Source organism: Canis lupus, chromosome 13 (genome assembly GCF_003254725.2).
Source record: "Canis lupus dingo isolate Sandy chromosome 13, ASM325472v2, whole genome shotgun sequence".
Lineage (NCBI taxonomy): Eukaryota > Metazoa > Chordata > Mammalia > Carnivora > Canidae > Canis > Canis lupus.
In genome coordinates, this window is record NC_064255.1 from 5237395 (window position 1) to 5255252 (window position 17858).

General features: G+C 34.2%; 1 protein-coding gene across 37 annotated transcripts in view; it reads left to right on the forward strand.

The window, feature by feature from the left end:
- Window positions 1-17858, forward strand: part of RIMS2 (regulating synaptic membrane exocytosis 2) — a 580920-nt gene that overhangs the window by 162570 nt on the left and 400492 nt on the right. The gene's annotated exons all lie outside the window — the stretch shown is intronic.

The window sequence follows — 17858 nt, forward strand, 5'->3', positions numbered from 1 at the left end:
ATTTGCCGTATTCTTGGGTACTCTGTTATTACTGTGTGGGCTCAATTCTACGGGCTTCTTCATATTCAAAATGTTAGACTTTCACAACTAGTATTTATGGTCCTATATTTCCTACCTTTGGAAGGGGAGGATGAAGAATTTTCATAGGGAGATTATTTTTCTATACCATATTCCTATTTGAATGGAAAATTAAAAAAATCACATTTATACTATTTCTGTTGTCTAGAAATGGCTAATAAATTTCCATGTGAATAATTATAAAGTAACATGTTTGTGGAAAAACAAACCTAAAATTATACTAATAGGATGGTGGGTTCTGAGCATTCACCTTTTACAGATAACGGAGAGTCACTTTTTATAGTGCTTAAAGTTGTCACCACAATGGGTTGCTATATTTTATGAGATTAATAAAATGATGATTTCACCAGTTCTTTTGAAAACTAGCAAAAGCAAAGCAATGTAATCCTATCTTTGGGCAAAACAATGATGGTTTCCTGGCTGAAATGCTATGAACATGTCTCGGTGTAAAATCTCAGGAACTCAAGAATTTTAAGTTTAGAGGACCCTTTTAGATTGAGGTCCACTTGAAGCAGATAATATAGTTTATTTGGAAGACAATTCCAGGCACCACCTATAGGGAGCGAGCAATGATCCATTGAAGAGCCTAACACTAGGCACATTGAAGAGCAGGTTATCTCTTTTGGCAAATGTGTGTCAATTTTACTGAGACTTCTGGGAGTCAGGGTAGAATAGCCTCAGAGTTACCATATCTAATGGGCAAGGAGATTGGGGTATTTTTCTCTATCTCCCCTTTGTTATTTGTCTAGGGTTGTTTCTTAGGAGGATGTTAACTCTTTGGAACTCACTGGCCAAGCCTGTTCGTATGGCCAGAGAAAGTACTCAGGCAGAGTGTTTCAAATATGGTAAGAAGACAGTGCTGTAAATGATGAGGCAGTGTGAGTTGGGACAGTGGCGGTGTCTGCTACACAGGACTTTAGAGATCAATAAAGTCTGTAAAATGGCAACTATTAGAGTCACGGTGTATGAATTTGGATGAAAAAATAGATCATAGCCAGAGGAGGTAGGATTTTCAATGAATGAATGAATGACTAAGTAAAATGGGTAATGGGAACATAGATACATTCTGTAAAAACTAGATAGGTGTGTAAGATAGTTTCCTTTGGAGTTTAGAAGGATAGATTTAGGGAGAATAAAAGGAAGTACTAGAACACTGGATCACATAATAGATGATGAAGTTTTGGAATACATTTCATCAGGAAGTTGTGGGTGTTAAAAATAAATCCAACAAGTTTGTGAATGATTAATTCATCTTTGTAAGGAAGCTAGAATCATATCTCTCTAGTCCTTGAAGAAGGTGGTGGTGAGAACAAATATATCTCTTTCAATATTACCTCTCAACTGTTCTTCCGTTGATGAAGTATTAGCCTGAATGAACAACTAATTGTGGGGGAGCAAGTTCTTTTTTTCTTTTTTTTCCCCCTTCTTCTCTTTTGCCTGGTGACTTTGGCTGTAATTACTAGTAAGTGTGTACCTTAATGACTCAAAGTATATCCTGTATGTATATCCTTCCTTTCTGAACCTCACATAAGTCAAGTCAGTACCTCCTTTTGTTTATAAGACTTACTTTAGCCAGGGAAGAAGTTAGAGTTTAATCCCAGATTGAGGAGTTAAGCCTAAAAAGTGGAATTGGTTATAATTTGTAGAAGCTTTTATTTGAAAAATACTTTCTCTTCAAGAATAATTCAATTTGCCTTATCATAAGCAAGAAAAAGAATATTTTTTTAAAAAAGAATATTTATTTTATTATTTTAAAATGTAGATTCTACAGCAATTTGTTAGGTATGCATCTATTAATCCACTGAACTCTTTCCCCTAGAGCGTGGGGTCAGCAAACTATGCTCCCAGGCCAAATCTGGCTTGCCACCTGTTTTTTTAATTTAATTTATTTTATTTTAAATAAAGATTTACTGGGACACAGCTATACCTATTCATTTAGTTATTGTCTATGGCTATTTTCAGCTACAGCTCCAAGGTTGAACAGTTACAAGAGACCATACAACTCTATAGCCTAAAATATTTACTGTGACCCTTAACTGAAAATGATGGGCAACTCCTACCCTAGAAAGTAGTTAAATTCTCTTGTTCTGTTGATATGTCTGCTTTCTTTGCCCATTTTCTTATGTTACTGTATAAATCATTTCAGTTAAGCCTGTTTTCTTGTATATATATACATCTTCTTTATCCATTCATCTGTCGATGGCTCTTTCCAGATTTTAAGTCTGTTTTCTTATTCTACTTTCTCCCTGTCCCCCTCCCAGGCTGGCCTTCTCTTCCCTTCCCTTTCCCCTTCCCCCCTTTCCTTTCCTTTTTCCTTTCCTTTTTCCTTTCCTTTCCTCCTTGATTTTGTTTATTCATTAAAGACCAGAGAGGGAGACAGAGACCTAGACAGAGGGAGAAGCACGCTCCCTGTGGGGAGTCCGACGTGGGACTCAATCCCAGGACCCTGGGATCACAACCTGAGCCTAAGGCAGGCACTCAACCGCTGAGCTACCCAGGTGCCCCCCTCACAGGCTTTCCCTCCTTCTTTCTTCTTCCCACTTGCGCCACCCCCCGCAGTGGCGCAAATCAACAGTACAAAATCAACAAAAGGGAAGCTGGCGATGTAGTACAGGAAGAAGAAAGGCAGTCCAAATCTAATGCAAAGAAATGTGGTTTAACTGGTGACAGTAATAAGCCAACAAAAGGAAATACCGTGGTGTCAACAAAGAAGAGGAAAATGGTAGAAATGTTGGAAAAAAAGAAGAGAAAAAAGAAGAAAACATAAGTGATAGTGTGAATCTCACATTTCTCCTATGAGAAAAACTTCTTAGATGGAATCATTCGTTTCAAATGTGTCCGTCCCCCCACCCCTTCCGTGTAAAAGCTAGAAATTTCTTCTTTTGAAGAAAATGTACAGCTTAAAAAAAAAAAAATCCCCGCCCCCGCATCTTGTCTCTATCTCTCGTTTTCTCTTCCTATCACTTGCCTTTCTTAGTAGAATGGATCTTCTAGCAGTTTGAAATGGACAGTGAATGAAGCTACTCATAAGGAATATAACTTCAGTTTAAAATATTATTAGTAATTTGTTTCCTCAGTATCATTCAGAAACTGGTGGCCTCAAAAATAGAAATTTGGTTTAATTAATTTAAATCTCTATGGATCTTAGAATTGTGTTTGACAGATACAAAAGTATGTTACATTTTCTTCTAAGGAGTTTTAATCTTTAACTACAGTAGTTTTGGCCTATTTTATGACTTTTTCTTTCCTCACAGGTTTTAGCACAGTGCTTTACACTTGGACCCTTAGTATTTATTGAGTGAATGAGTATTAATTGGCCCTAGATCTTGGCTTTGAGTTAATAAGTATTTATATGATTAGTTTTTTTTCATAAAAATGGCAACTATTTATTATCAATTTAGATGCAAAATATTGTTAGAGATTTTCAAATATGTTTTTTATTTCAGAATAAGTTTTGAAATCACCATTTAAAAAAAATTATGTGCAGTTTGCTTACCCTTTGTTAATGTCCCTCAGGAAGGGCCAGTGGTTTCTCAGCCTTTAATTTACATACATATAATGTGACGATCTTTTTTTTTTTTAAGATTTATTTATTTATTTTTATTTATGATAGACACAGAGAGAGAGAGAGAAAGAGAAAGAGGCAGGGACACAGGAGGAGGAGAAGCAGGCTCCATGCCAGGAGCCCGACGTGGGATTCGATCCCGGGACTCCAGGATTGCGCCCTGAGCCAAAGGCAGGCGCCAAACTGCTGAGCCACCCAGGGATCCCCTAATGTGACGATCTTACTAAAATTAGATTTGAGGGGCACCTGGGTGGCTCAGTAGTTGAGTGCCTGCCTTTGGCTCAGGGTGTGATCCCAGGGTGCTGGAATCGAGTTCTGCACTGGGCTCCCTGTAGGGAGTCTGCTTCCCCCTCTGCCTGCGTCTCTGCCTACTTCTCAGGGTCTTTCATGAATAAATAAATAAAATCTTAAAAAAAATAAGTAAAATAAAGTATAGATTTGAATTCGGTAGGTCTGAGATAGGGCTTAAAAATCTATATTTCTAACAAACTTCCAAGTGATGCCAGCACTTCTATTGCAGGCCAGTGAGGCAGTAGGGTGTTAAGAATATCTTAGATGGGGAAACACCAGTGACCTTCAATAGCTCAGTGGCAATTTTCCTCTGTACCATTACCACCAAGAGACATAACACTTAATGAACATATAAGGTTCTTAGAAGCAACATGATTGTTCATCTGAATCTACTGTTCTGACATATTTATTGAATGGGGGACAAAAGGTGGAAAGCAGCTACCTGGTGGCAGATTGACCACATTCGCATAGCTGCAAACACTTAACTCCTCTATTATGACATTGTGGCTGAGCATTTACTGATTTAAATATGCTCTATTTTTTATAAACTACTTATTCCCCCTTTATGATACAGTTAGGAAATATATATCTTAAAAATAATACATATAGTTAGGATATTTTAACTCTGGGTTCATTTTCAAGGTAGTAGAAGAGATATTACAAAATGTTTGTTTTACAAAGAGGCCTTGGGATGTAGGAGGCCTATGAACTACTACTGGGTTAAGGAATCTAAGGTGGGATATAGAGGAGGGTGTATGAAATAAGCATTTAAAAACTAAATTTTTAAGAAAATAAAATTCCACAAAAACTAAAATAAATTTGTCTTACAACATGTAGATGATGTTTTATACGCTTGAAATGATTTAAAAATTGGATGCTTCATTATTTTCATAGTTGAAAATTAGTAAGTTAAAATGTAGGAAACTTAATTTTTTTCTTTTATGTAAAATTTTACTATTTATTTAGCACTACCTAGGACATTGGGAGAAGTTAAAAAGTAAGCAGTGTTATGGCTAATTTGTTTGGTGGAAGGGATGAAAATTGGCAATCAGAAGACAGTCCTTGTTCTTCTACTCTTTACTATTATTATTTGTAGGTGTATGTGTTTTGTGTCTCCATTTTCTCATCTCTGAAAAAGGGAAGGCAGTCTGCAAGATGTCAAAAAGACTTCCACTTGTAAAATTCTTTGCTATGTTGTATTTTAAGGTCTCTGCCATGGCATAAACTTGGGAATATTCTCTCCCATTATTTTTTTCTTTCCTATAACTGGTAGTATTGTGTTCAATTAATAGAGGGTTATCTTCCATATTGTAATAACTTATTGTTATAATCCACTTATTCAACAGACACATCAAATTTCAATTAGATATTATCTGTTATAAATGCCTCAAATAATTTCACCATGATTCATATATAAAACCAAATATTAGGTTAAATCTCTAATAAGGACATTTTGACTCTGATCTTGTAATCATAATACTGTGTAATATTTCTCTATTTTTCCCTATTTCTATTATAAGATAAAAATTAATAAATAATAGGAAAAAAGTAACAGAGTTAACTGCTTCTAATGGACTATGAAGCATTTTAAGAAACATAACTACAAAGAAATTATATTTCATAGGCATCCTGGATTCTTAAGTATTTGTTTCTACATTTTACTGCTTAAATGACACTTCATGGAAGTACTAAGAAATTTTATTATCATTTTTTCTGGAATTTTAATTAGGTAAGAGTGGAAAACTAAAAAAAATGTCATGACTCAATTACATTTCACTGCATTCTCTTAGACGGTGAGTATGCTACCAGATATAAGTGATGACAACAAAGTAATGAAAAGATGAGGTGATTATCTTGGATCTAAAATGTAAAGTTTTAAGACAAATTAAGTACAATGAAAATTTAGGGATTTGTGATTGCCATAATTTCCTTATTGCCTGATACTTATAACCTACCAAATACTTTTGTGACATTTGATTAATTTAAAAAATTAGATTCAAATTTCAGTTAGTTAACATACTATTAATAATAATAATGACAACATATTAGTTTCAGGTATATAATATAGTGATTCAGCAATTCCCTACAACACCTGGTGCTCATCACAGCTGGTGTCCTCTTTAATCCCCATCACCTATTTCACTCATCCTCCCACCCACCTCTCCTCTGGTAACCATCAGTTTGTTCTCTATAGTTAAGAGTTTTTTTCTTGGTTTGCATCTCTCTCTCTCTCTCTCTCTCTCTCTCTTCTTTCATTTCCCCATTGCTCATTTGTTTTGTTTCTTAAATTCTACGTATGAGTGAAATTATATAGCATTTGTCTTTCACTAACTTATTTCTCTTAGCATAATACTCTTTAGCTCCATCCAAAATGGCAAGATTTCATTCCTTTTTATGGCTGAGTAATACTGCTGTGTGTGTGTGTGTGTGTGTGTACATACCACATCTTTCTTATGCGTTCTTTAGTCATTGGACACTTGGGCCGTTTTCATAATTTGGCTACTGTAGATAATGCTCCTATAAACATAAGGGTGCATTATCCCTTTGAATTAGTATTTTTGTGTTCTTTGGGTAAATACCTAGTAGTGCTATTGCTGGATTGAAGGATAGTTGTATTTTTAACTTTTTCAGGAAACTCCATATTGTTTTCTAGAGTTGTTTCTCCACTTCCTTGCCAACATCTGTTGTGGGTTTTAGCCATTCAGACTGGTGTGAGGTGATTATCTCATTGTAGTTTTGATTTGTTTTCCTGATGATGACTGATGTTGAACATTTTTTTCATGTCTGCTGACCATCTATATGTTTTCTTTGGAAAAATGCCCATTCATGTTTTCTGTTATTTTTTTTAATTGGATTATTCATTTCTTGGGTATGGAGTTTTAGAAGTTCTTAATATATTTTGGATACTAATCCTTTATTAGATATGTCGTTCTCAAACATCTTCTCCCATTCCATAGGTTGCCATTTAGTTTCGTTGATTGTTCCCTTTGCTGTGCTACATTTGGTTATTTTAAAGTAGGAATAATAGTTAAAATACATGCTTAAGACTTCTGCTTCCAGTATAGATGGAGTAATAGGGTCTGATCTACCCTTCTACCTGAGATATCTGAAAAATAGACAATATATTTGAAACAGTGGCTTTTTGTTTTTTAATAAATTGGGTATAAGGCAATAAAGGAGAGTAATACTTGAGAGATGGGAAATAAACAAAGTGAGCCTCATGATTGCTGCAGAATGCTGCTTTGAGAGAGTTTACAGACTATTGCAGAGGGAGAAGAGAACAGGCAGAGACCAGCTGTCTTCCTAAGTTGAGGAGACAGTTCTGAGGGCCTGGGAGACCAAGGCAGCTATAGTTTGCTAGACGGAGTACCAGAGAGGAGAGAGATGAACAGAAAGACACCCTGGAGATCTGAAGGGTGTGTGTATGTGTGTGTGTGTGTGTGTGTGTGTGTGTATTCAGTGGACTAATGATTGGCACATGTATGTGAAGAAACTACTTGAGGCCAGAGACAGAATTACCCAAAATGATTAGAGGGAACACTGGCCTGCATTCTCATAGGACCAAGAATAATGTTTGTTTGCAGCAGCCAGACTCGAAAACCTAAGGATTCCTGGAATATGGGTAGAATATTTTAGAAAGTTTTACCTCAGCAATGGGGAATAATTAATGCTAAAATAAGCACTGCTGTGAGACAGCATAGCAAATCATAAAAGCAAGACTTGAAAGGATCAGGCTGTTTCCACGTAATTTAACTGCCTCCCAGAAGTTCAAGAAGAGTTATAGGAATACAAAAGTATTCAGTACCCAATGTGATAAAATTTACAGTGTTTGATATCCAATCAAAGACAACTAGGTACAAAATGGCAGGAAAAGACAATAATGGGAAAGTAACCAGACATTGGACATCAACCCAGAAGTGATACAGATATTAGAATTAGTGGGCAAGAACTTTAAAGTAGTTACTAGAATGGTATCCCATACAATTTTAAGAAGTAGAGCTATAGATAAGTAACATATAAAAATAAAACCCAAATTAAACTTACAAAGATGAGAATTATAATGTCTGAAATGAAAAATATACTTGATGGGGATAATGGAAGATTAGGTACTGAGAAAGAAAGGATTAGTGAATTGAAGACAAATCAACAGAATCCATGCAAGATGAAATGCAGGATAAAAAAGTGAATAAATAATTTAAAAAGTGAAAAAACATCATTAGCTATGGGACAGTATCAAGAATTTAATATTCATGTAATTGGATGGTCCTTGAAGGAGAGAAGAGCATGAAGGGCACTAAGAAAATTTTGAAGAAATAGTGGTCAAATTTTTTTTCTTTCTCCAAATTTTTATTTAAGTTCCAGTTACTTGACATACAGTGTAATATTAGTTCCAGGTGTAGAATTTAGTGATTTTCACTTACATACAATACCCAGTGCTCATCATAAGTGCCTTCCTCAATCTCCTTCAACTATTTAACCGCATCCCTCACTCCTTTCCTACTCTTAACCATCAGTTAAACACATTTTAAATATAAAGACAAATATAGTTAAAAGTATGAATGGAAAAGATATACCATGTTAAAACTACTTATAAAGCCAGAAAGAAAGCTGGACTGGTTATACTAAGATCACAGTAAATATCAGAGTAAACAATATTACAAGAATGAGGACTGTTGCTTCATAATGAAGGTTAGTTAATCAAGAGAACATAAACATTTTAGATGTTTATGTTTATATTAACAGCTTCAAAATATATGAAGCAAAAACTGATAAAACTGTAAGGAGAAATTAGACAAATCTACAATTATAGTTGGAGGTTTCAATACTTTTGTCTTAATAACTAATAGAACAAGTAGGCAGAAAATCAGCAAAGATATAGTGGACTTGAGCAGTAGTATCAAACAACCTGACCTAATTGATGTTTGTAGTACAAATCACCAAACAATAGCAGAATATTCATCCTTATTAGGGATATGCAGAACAGTTACCAAGATAGGCCATATTCTGGCCATTAAACAAGCTTCATTAAGTTGAAAGGAATCCAGGTTATAAAAAATATGTTCTGTGATCACAATGGAAATAAATTAGAAATCAGTAACAGAAAGATCTATGGAAAAATTTGGGAGCTAAATAATGTACTTTTAAACAACCTAATGATCAAAGAAGATTTGAAAAAGGGGATAGTAAACATTTTTTTTAACTGAATTAAAATGAAAACACACCACGGAATTTGTAGGCTGCCACTAAAGCTGTACTTGGGGAAGAATTTAGGCACCTAGTCACCTTTATTAGAAAAATAGGAGGGGCACCTGAGTGGCTCAGTTGGTTAAGCTTCTGCCATCAGCTCAGGTCATGATCCCACACTGGGGCTCCCTGGTCAGTGGGGAGCCTGCTTCTCCCTCTCCCTCTGCTTCTCCCTTTCCTTCTGCTGCATCCTACCCTGCTCTGCTCCTACTCTTGCTCTCAATAAGTAAATAAAATCTTAAAAAAAGAAAGAAAATCGGGAAGATCTCAAAGCATTGATCTCTGTGTCCACCTTAAGAAACTTAGAAAAGTAAATTAAACCCAAGTAAACAGAATAAAGAAAACAATAAAAATTAAGTAGACATCATTGAAAGAGAAAATTGAAACAATGAAGCCAAAAGCTGATTCTTTAAGATCAGTAAAATCATTAAACTTCTAGACAGGCTACTCAAGAAAAGAAAAAGATAGAAATTACCTATATCATGAATAAGAGAGATGACCTCACCATGGACTCTAGGGATTTTAAAACGCTAAAAAGGAAATATTTTGAAAAATATTTTTCCTACAAAATGTTTTCTTAGACGCAGAACACACTAATCATGAAAAAAAATGACAAGTCAGGCTTCATCAAAATAAGAGCTTCTGCTCATCAGAAGACATTGTTAGTAAAATATATAATCAATTTGTATTTCAAGAAATTTGAAGAGAAAATATTTGCTATACATGTAGCTTAAAAAGGAATATAATGAACACTTACATTTAAATGATAAAAATATCCCCCAAATGCAAAAAAAAAAAAAAATGGAATAAACTTTTCACAAAAGAAAGTATGTGAATGGCTAATAAACATAAGAAAAAATGGCTGGTGTCTTAGTCATTTGTGAGATGGTTTGAGGTACTCTCTAGGAAGGCTACAATTTAGAACAACAAAAACTTGACATCACATAATATTTCTGAGGACTTAGAGCAAATTTGACCTCTAATTATTTTCTAGTGAGGATGTAAAACATGTGAAATGGTACGAGTATTTTGGAAAAGTCTTTGATAGTTTCTTTTAAAACTAAATATACACTGGGGCACCTGGGTAGCTCAGTTGGTTAAGCCTCCAGCTCTTGGTTTTTGGTTCAGGTCATGATCTCAGGGTTGTGAGTCGGGCTTTGTGCTCAGTGGGGAGTCTCCTTGAGATTCTCTCTCTCCCCCTCTTCACTTGTCCCCCCACCCCCACAATAAATTAAAAAAATTGAAAATACCCTAAATATATGCTTAGCCTGTGACTCAGTAAATTTACTTCTGAGTATTGACTTAAAAATGAAATCATATGGTTATAAAAATACTTGTATAATAGTGTTTATAGCAGCTTTATTCTTAGTAGTTTGAAAATGGAAACTCTCTGTATGCCCATCAATCAGGACAATGAATAAAGAAATTGTGGTATATTTAAATAAAATGAGGGAACTATTTATATGCACAGAAACATGGATAAGTCTCAAAACTGTTGTGCTGAGTATAAGAAGCCAGACAAATATGATTCCAATTATATGAAGTTCCAGAAGAGACAAAACAAATGTGTAGTGGAAGAAATCATAACAATGCTTTCCTTGGGGGAACTTTCTGGAATGATAGAAATATTCTGTATCTTGACATAGATATGGATTACTAGTTATATATATATTTGTCAATAAGTATTACAGCATGACACTTAAGATTTGTGTTCCTTTTACCTGAAACCAGTATTACACTAGATCTTAACTAACTAGAATTTAAAAATTTGAAACAAAAATGAAGTACAACAAAAAAAGATTTGTGTACTTTTTACTGAATGTAAATTATTTCTCAATAAAAAAAATTAAAACGGAATTATGTATATAATTGCTACATTAAAATTTTTTTTTAAAGATTTTATTTATTTATTCATAGAAACACAGAGAGAGAGAGAGAGGCAGAGGCACATGCAGAGGGAGAAGCAGGCTCCATGCAGGGAGCCTCAGGTGGGACTCGATCCAGGGTCCCCAGGATCAAACCCCAGGCTGCAGGCGGCACTAAACCGCTGCGCCACCGGGGCTGCCCTAGAATTTTTTATCTTTAAAATTTTTTCTAGTTTTATTTAGATATAATTGATATGTAACATGGTATTAGCTTGTGTACAATATGATTTTATATATGTATATATTATGAAATGAGTATCAAAATACTTTTACTTAACATCTTTCACCTCACGTAATATATATTTTCTTGTGATGACAACTTAAAATCTATTCTTATGCCTGCTCCATTTTTAAATTGTAGATTTCATTGAAATTTTATTGATACTAATTGTTTAAGATTTATTTGAAATTGAATTAGAAATAATGAATTTTTCTTCATAACCTTTCAACAATAGTTATTTTAAGTATATTCAGAGATGCATATATTTATAGAATGCTGATAGCGCATCTAGAACCAAATCAGCTGTATTTATAATTTATTAGGTTCAGATTACATATGATTTAGGGACTACATAGCTTATTTCTCTGAGCTATCTTCTGAAACTGTGACATAGTTCTCATGATTCTTATTCCAATTGGTTACCTGAGATATGTGGTGAGGAAAAAGCAACATGAACATGAGGGAAAGAAGATAAAAAGATGTAAAGGGAAATAATCTAAAAAAGAGAATCAAAGTATGCTTAAGAAAGAGCTTAATTATAAAGAGCTAAGGAACTAGAAAAGATAAAACTCTGATGGTTGCCTTAGGAGAAAGAAGAATTTTAATAATTTGGAAGCAAGTGGCTTTATAACCTTATTCCCAGATATTTCTTTTTATACTTTTTGGAATATCAGATGAAACAAAAAGGCAACAAAGATGGCTGTGTGTTTGGTACTACTTACATTGAATTATGCACATTCAGTAAATGCTTGGAACAGATGATGAGTGACTGAAATTTGTAATACTAATATGTTTAACATGATGGATGTCATTTCTGTAGCATCTTTTATTGGCAGAATGATCAAACAATAGACTTGAAGATATATAATGACATTTTGTAATATAGCCAACATTTGAGACATTTTTAAGAGTATGATATGAGCTCTGAAAGACAAGCTATGTCTTTTTTTAAAAAAGAATGTTTAACATATTATAGTTCGTTTGACAGTGTAAAAGTCTATTCTCTTGGAATAAATAACTTTAACAGTTTTAATGTCAATATTTAGGTGAAAAAGAATTTTTAGTTCTATTTTCAACTGAATTAAACTTGAATCATTCTCAAGTTTCCTTCCTTTAAGTGACCTATAAAAGGAATTGTAATATGTGCCAGTTTGCTTAGGACAGCCCCAGTTTACACCTGTTCTCTCCTGGCAGCCTACATAGGTTGGCATTTTTCCTGGATTTTTTTTTATATGAAGTGTTTTATTAACAGTTGCACTAAAATAAGTTGGGGTAAGTTTGGTAGGTCTCCACTTTGTACTTACAGCTCCTGACATGATTTTATTCTGTGTGGGATGCTTATGCAGTGAACATAGTTCGCATCTGAAATTCAACCAGCAAGAATCCATCTTTCCCCTAACTTTTCTTTCTTTTTTTTTTTTTTTAAGATTTTATTATTTATTTATTTATTCATGAGAGACACAGAGGGAGAGAGAGAGACAGAGACACAGGCAGAGGGAGAAGCAGGCTCCATGCAGGGAGCCTGATGTGGGACTCGATCTCGGGTCTCCAGGATCACACCCTGGACTGAAGGCGGCGCTAAACCGCTGAGCCACCAGGGCTGCCCTTTCTCCTAACTTTTCAGACACATGATAGTTAACATTTCTCTTTTAAGAGCAGGATGCAAGGTGTTCACTGACAAAAAGTGTGATCTAAAAGGCCACTGTTGGTGGTGGGGAAAGTATTTGACATTGCTACTCCACTTGCCTTTGGTATAGAGGCCACTTTTGTCATGGCTTATTCTTTAGTATTTGAGATGCAGGAAGTAAGGCTTATGGGAGACTTTAGAAATTATAGGTTAGGTGTATGTGGACTATATGCAGGAAATAGAGCCTGAATGGTTTTGTTGTAGAGTGTAGAGAAGGTAGCCTTGGGTGTTTCTTCTACAGTGGTGTTGTCGTTTATTATACAGTATAAACCTACAACTATTTATGTATTTTATTATTCTGTAATTTAAAAAAAATTCGTGATAAATATTTCATCAGCAAAGTGCTAAAAAGAGAAAATGCATTTTTATTGATGAATGAATCATTTGCACAAATTTGTTTTGTTTGCCTTCCACTAGGGGGCCTGTAGTCACAGAAAATATACATTCAAACAAGAAAATAATATCCCCCAGAAGAAGCAACATCAATTTTAGAAGTCAGTTATTTTAAGAAGATCTAAAGATGACAAAATCAAAGATACAGAGGTGTTTTTACACACCATTCTGTCAGGCATAACTTTTCTTTTAATGACTTTTCTTTAACTAATTTTTTAAAAAAGATTTTATTTATTTATTCACGAGAGACACATGGAGAGAGGCAGAGATATAGGGCAGAGGAAGAAACAGGCTCCCTGAGGGGAGTGTGATACAGGACTCGATCCCAGGACCCTGGGGTCACGACCTGAGCCAAAGGCAGACGCTCAACTACTGAGCCACTCAGGTGCCTCTAAAACTAATTTTAGTGATTTTCAATCCCAAGTTGTGTGTGCATTTGTGTGTGTGTGTGTTTGTATGTGTGTGTGGGGGGGTATATGGTGTGTATACCCTGCAAGTAAGCTTCATTAAAAGAAGAACTTCACTGCACCAGTAAATGCTGACATTTTAAAAAGCATTTTAAAAGATGTTGTAAATTTTCATTATAAAAGTAGAGGAGGAATTGAACAAATTAAATAAATTTCCCGATGCAGGAGTCATGTGTATATCTTCATCAGTGTATTCCCAGTATTTTGCACAGTAATTGACACATAGTGGTACTCAGTGAATAGTTGCTGAAATACTGAATGAATGGAATAATAAAAGAGCTTAAGAAAAAGGGAGATAAATCATAAAGACATTGCAGTGTCTGATCTAACCCCAGGAAAAGAATGAGGATAGACCTTATGAACACCTGGAGTTGTAGACTCAAAAATACTGTGAACTCTATCTCAGTTTCTTGTCTCTGTTTCTCAGCCTGTCTGTGTTACTCTCATGCTCTCCAGAAAAGGTTTTCACTGCTCAGTTGTTCTACCTGGTAGGAAAAATGACTGTCCACAGAAATTTGTTAAATGAATGAAAGGACTATCATAGTAGCCTTCTTGTTGCAAATTGTACATTGTTGGCATATGTATTTTACATAATACTTGGGAATTCATATGATAAGTTCACTTAAAGCTATAGAGAGAGATTCAGTAGTCAAGAAATGAAACTTTGCTATGAAAATATGGCTAAGGTCTAAGAAAACACATAGTTGAACTGAGATTTATGCTAATTGGGGTTGACCTAGATAGAACATAATTATAAACCCTGCCATTTGAAAGCTATTAAAATGTCTCACCATTTGATTATGTACATAATGATAACACATATAAAAGTATTTTAGAATGGGCTATAGGTATTTTGATCTGACATTGAACGTCAAAATTGATCTTGCCAGTGGACCATGAAAAGATTACCCTGACTGAAAAGGACGTAAATAGGATTTTATGTTTTATGTCTTTTAAACTGTGTGCAAGGCAAGAGTAACAATTTCTGAACTCACTTATATCATAAAATTCAGAGTTATCCTGTCTTCTGTTGGTAAAACCATAGGTTTGATATTTTGGAAAAGTTTATCTTTCTTCATAGGTTAGGAGTAAAAGAAATAAATAGCATATGAAAAGTACATATTTTTAATTATTAGATTAAATTAAATTTATGTTTTCTTTAGCAGCAGGTGTTAGAAGTTATTTTCTTCAAAATAAGTTAGTATTATTGTGATAGAGGTGGATTTGATAACACTTGAAAAATTGCCATACTGATTTAAAATATGGTTTAAGATCTGATTCCATGATTACCCTAATTTTTTAATTTACATTTTCTTTTTGAATTCTTGTTTTTTGGAGTAAGTTTCTTAAAACCTCTGAGCCCAAGGAGAAGGATTTTCTTATGCTTTAGGGTGTATTTCTTCTTCTGTATGGGATCTCCCTATTTTATATTTTTGTTCCATATCTTAGACACTTTGTTTCTTTTTTCTCTGTGACCACTGTTACTATTTTTGTTTGTGTATATTTTTATAAATATTCTCTGCAAATATAGTGATATATATATTTATATATGTTTATTCCTTTAAAATGATATATACATATATACATGTGTGTGTAATATACTGTTATTTTTCTTTTTTCATTTAACAGCGTATATTGGAGGTCTTCTTTTTTACCAGTACATGATGAGTGTGCTTTATCATTTTTTTTTTTTTTGATGGATGTGTCAAGATTATTCAGTCTCTATGATGGACACTTAGGTTATTGCCATTTTTTTTTTGCTATTACAAATATTGTTGTAACAATCTCATATATATGTGTATACATGTACATCTATATTATAATTCTGTAACAGAGTAAATCTATAAGATAAACTAAAATTCCCAGAAGTGGAATCTTATGCTCAAAGTGAATGTGCAGTTTTAATTTTTTGTAGCATTGCCAGATTTTTACTACAGAGGATGTACCAATCTATACTTCCGTTAACAATTATTAGTGTTCCTGTTTTCTAACTCTTTAGCCAACACAATGTTATAGAACTTTTAATCTTTCTATTTTATATCATAAATGAGTCAAGTTGAGCATTTCTGCATATGTTTGAGAATATTTGTATTTCTTTTTGAACTCTGTTTCCTGTTTTTCTGTGTTAGTCTTGATCTAAATGGGTTTTTAACATCTATTTATATTATGGAAGGTAATTCTTTGTGTGATGGATTGTGTATTGGCTTTCTGTGGCTATATCACAAATTGTCACAAACCTAATGGCTTAAAACAATATAAACTTATCATCTCACAGTTTTCATGAGTCAAAGTCAGGGTACAGGTGAGCTGGATCCTCAACTCAGAGTCTCACTAGGCTGAAATCCAGGTGTTGCCTGGGGCTGCAATGACATCTGGTGCCCAGGGTTCTTCTCTGAGCTCACTGATCGTTGGAAAAATTCAGTGCCTTGAAATTGTATGACTGAGACCTCTGGCTCTTAAAGGCCACCCACTGTTCCCTGCCAAGTGTCCCTTCCCACAACATGACAAGTTTTTGTCTTCAGAACCAACAGAGAATGTCTCTGCTGCTTCAAATCTTTTAACGTCTGTCTCTGACTTTGTTAACTCTTTTAAAGAGTTAACTTGGTTGCTTAATCAGGCCCACCTCTCACAATTTCCTTTTTCATTAACTTAAAGTGAACTGTGTAGGGACCTTACTCATCCACAAAATCACCACATTTATGTCATATAATGTATGGGAATGATAATCCCATTATACTCACCGATCCCACCTACACTCAAAAGGAGGTGGTAACACGTGTATATACCAGGTGGCAGGAATTATAGGGGATCATTGTGGATTTCTGCTCATTTCAGATTGCAAGTATTTTTCCTGAGTTTATTATTCTCTTTTGGCTTTGCTTATATTCTTTTCCCAGTGCATGAACATAACCATGTCTTTTACAGTGTTTGGATTTTTTTCCTTTTATGACTCCATTTACTTTTTTTTAATGGACATATAATGTATATTGTAAGTGTACAGTAAAATTCACCCTTTTAAATGATATAATTCAGTGGATTTTAGTATATTTATGAATTTGTACAGCCATCACCACTAATTCTAAAGCACTTTTGACATCCCCAGAAGAAACTGTAGTCATTAGCAGTGACTCACCATTCTCCCCTGCCCTTAGCTCCTTGGCAACCACCAATCTACTTTATATCTCTATGGGTTTGCCTATTCTGGACATTTCATAAAATGGCTTTTTGTGTCTCCCTTCTTTCACTTAGAATAATGGTTTCAGAGTTCATGCATGTTGTAGCATAAATCAGTAGTTCATTTTTATGTTTGAATATTATTTCATTGTATAAATATACCACATTTTGTTTACCCATTCATCATTTGATGGATATTTGAGTTGTTTCCACATTTGGGCTATTATGAATAATGCTGTTATGCAAGTTTTTGTGTGGATATATGTTTCCAGTTTTCCTGTCTTCTCTATTATAGTCATCCCTGTGTGAAATTTCATCTCATTGTGGTTTTGATTTACATTTCCCTCATGAATAATGATATTGATCATCTTTTCTTATGATTATTGGCTATTTGTATATCTTCAATGAAGAAGTATCAAGTCTAATTTTTGTTGTGGCCCTCTACTAAGATTAAAAATATTTCTATGATTTCTTCTAATACTACTTTTTACCTTTACTTTTCCATTATAAAACAATGATCCATCTGAAACTTACTAGACTCTGGTGTGAAGAGCAGATCCAACCTTACTGTTTTATACATGGTTACTCTTTAGTCCCACAGTTGTTTGCTGAGCGGTGTGAATCTTTTCATCCCACTGATTTGAGATGCCATTTTTATCACATATTGAATTATTATATATCGGGTATATTTATATATGTTCTGTACTGTTCTATTGATCAATCTGTTCAAAGCATGTATCTGGTTTCAAAAAGCCCATTTCGGCTATGTAAGCAATTCAAACTATTAGTTGTTAAAAGCAAGAAACTTGGCAAC